Source organism: Leptonychotes weddellii, unplaced genomic scaffold, assembly GCF_054177405.1.
Source record: "Leptonychotes weddellii isolate Sample4059 unplaced genomic scaffold, ASM5417740v2 HiC_scaffold_22304, whole genome shotgun sequence".
Lineage (NCBI taxonomy): Eukaryota > Metazoa > Chordata > Mammalia > Carnivora > Phocidae > Leptonychotes > Leptonychotes weddellii.
The window spans coordinates 1-2,795 of record NW_027811604.1 but is presented as its reverse complement, the minus strand read 5'-3'; the positions used below and the strand labels follow the sequence as shown (position 1 = coordinate 2,795).

Sequence of the window (2,795 nt, the reverse complement as noted above, 5' to 3'; positions counted from 1 at the left end):
TTGTAGGGATTCCCAGGGCAGCCAGCAGGGGGCGCGCGCGCACCTCCACCCGGGAGGGGGCGGTTTCCCTGTGGGCGCAGCAACTGCCTGCTGTCAGAAGACGTCATGGCGTTATCTGACCCAGGGCACCGCAGGGCAGGAGAGGTTTCTGCTGCCCCCTGAGGACCCACTACCCTCCGAGAGCCAGGGCTGCGTTTACCAGCAAGTTCTGCCGCCGCCCTGGGAGAACCTGGGGCCTTTGCAGCAACTTGGTGCCTCCTGAGGAGCGACGGAGAAGCAGCGCAACTTGGTGCCTCCTGAGGAGCGATGGAGAAGCTGCTTTGTTGGGTGAGTGCTGAGGAGGGGGCTCTGGGCGGCTTCCCAGGACCTGCTGGTAGGTGAGCAGCACAGTCGCTTGCATTTTGGGGGCTGTTGCCCTGGTTTGGTCCTTTTTTTCCCTGAGGGTATTTGAACAAGAGGTATTTTACTCGGGGATCCGTGGATGGAGGGGCCCGCGACGCCACGTCAGAGATGCTGTGGTGGTTTTGTTACAGATGCAGGCTCGTTTCTGGGGAGAAATCCTGACTCAAATTAAGAGGAAGGGGAGCAGCATTTAGTCGGGAGGTGAATACACTAACTGCTGACTCTCAGGACCTTCTAGAAGAATGAGCTGGGATCCCACTTTCTGATTTCTGCTGGAACCAGAGCCCCAGGTAAAAACCAAGTACCGTCCAGTTTGTAACCTTAAAGGTAGAAACTCTCAGGGAATTATCAGCCAATGTCGGGTTTCTTTGGAAGGAAAGAGACTTGAATGTAGGACAGAGAAGCTGTGATTAAACCGTAGGCACATTGGGGAATATCAGAGAGGCTCCCTGTTTTCAGGAGGAAAGGGGGCAATTTGGAAGGCTGTTAAGAACCAAAGGTCCATTGGTGGCATCTGGGAGTTCAAAGTGTTGTAGCTTCTCATGGGTGAGTCCTGTTGGAGGAGGTGAGGGGCGGATATAGAGATGAGAATAGAGTTCTGCTAGCTGGAATAGTGGAGTATCCATGTGCGAGGTCAAGTCCATGTCTTCCTGTTGGGTCCCCACTTTATTTGGAGTGGTAGTGTGTGGGGGCTCCCCCTGCCCAAACCTCCTGCCTGTGTTTTGTGACATTTCCCGTTAGGAGTTTTCAAAATTACCCTTTTTAAAAATTTTATTATGTTAGTCGCCATACAGTACGTTAGTTTTTGATGTAGTGTTCCATGATTCATTGTATTTGTGTAACACCCTCACTCCTTCTGATCAAGATTTGCTTTGATGAGCAAAATAAATCAGAGAAAGATAAATACTGTCTGATTTTACTCATCTGTGGAGTTTATAAAGAAAAAAAAACAAATGAGCAAAGAGAAGAAAAAAGAGTCAAACCAAGAAACACTCTTAAGTAGAGAGAACAACCTGTTGTTACCGAGGGGAGGTGTTTGGGGGAATGGGTTGAATAGGTGATAGGGATTAGGATGAGCAACAGGTGTTGCCTGGAAGTGTTGAAGCACTAGATTGTACACCTGAAATGAGTATCATAGTGTATGTGGACTAATTGTAAATAAAAACTTTAAAAAGTTTCCTTGGGAGAATTTCTTTTTCTTTTTAGGATTTTATTTATTTGTATGTATGTATGAGAGAGAGAGAGACAGAGAGGCAGAGGGAGAAACAGGCCCCTGCTGAGCAAGGATCCCAGTGTGGGACTCAGTCCCAGGGCCCTGGGACCATGACCTGAGCCAAAGGCAGACGCTTAATCGACTGAGCCGCCCAGGTGTCCCTGGAAGGGTTCCTGATCAACAGTCAAGTTCTTTGTATTTCGTGGTTTTGTGTTTCAGTGCCAGCAAAGCTTTTTCAGATTGGCATGTCTCATGTTGGAGGGAATGTGCATCGCAGTTGTAAACTACTCAAGTGACACTTGAGGAACAGGGAGAGTTAGATGGGAGAAACTCTCACGAACTTCCCATGTGAAGTCTGTATCTGCTCAAGATTGAGACCAGTGAGCCAGCATCACTTCATTGGAGACAGTGTTTCTACAAAGGATTGAGAGACAGCAAGTACAGAATCAAAAACAAGATGACAATTCCAAACCATATGCTGGTTTTAATCCAGGACCCTAGGTCTGAAAGGAGCCAACTGAAAATATTTATTGGCACTTGTTTGGACTGAAGGCAAACCCGGAGTCCTGTATGCCTCCTGGAAGTGTCCTCCCCCAGTGGCTAGGAACAAAACAGACAAATACTGCAGGAATGCACTGAATGAAATCACTGAGCACATTAGGGAACATAGAGTACACTGAAGAACATGAAGCAATAGTTAGAGAACTTGTTGGAAGAATAGGAATACTTCTGGGACGTTTCAAAACAGTATTGTTCTTTCAAAAGAACTGTTTAGAACTATATGGGTTATCAGTAGTGGTCTGTTATGTTGTAAATTCAGAAACCATGCATTTGGATTAGAATCAGGATTCAGTTAGTAGTTGAGGTAAAAGAAAGACTTGAATTCGGAACATTCTAAACCTCTAGAAATGCTCACAAGATCAAAAGGAGGCGATTTTAGGGAAGATCATAATCCAAAGAGGTTTCCTCCTTTTGCAAGAGACTGGGATATGCAGAAAATGGCATGTTCTTTGCACAAAAGAGGTAGAAGGAGCAGCAGTGAGAAAAGGAATGCAGGCCTGGTCTGGACATGTGGGGAAAGCTGTCTCCCCAGATGTTTTCTATTTCAATTTGGGAAGTATTTACCTTCTTGTCACCAGATGGTGTACAGGTCCAGTCAGGGTTTGGTGCCTTCTTTAAA

At 46.6% G+C, this 2,795-nt stretch overlaps 1 long non-coding RNA gene across 1 annotated transcript; it reads left to right on the top strand.

The window, feature by feature from the left end:
- Nucleotides 1-40: 40 nt before the first annotated feature.
- Nucleotides 41-1,273, top strand: LOC145718805 (uncharacterized). The gene is made up of 2 exons (XR_014142027.1): nucleotides 41-377; nucleotides 534-1,273. It is a non-coding gene; the product is annotated as an uncharacterized LOC145718805 (long non-coding RNA).
- Nucleotides 1,274-2,795: the final 1,522 nt, after the last annotated feature.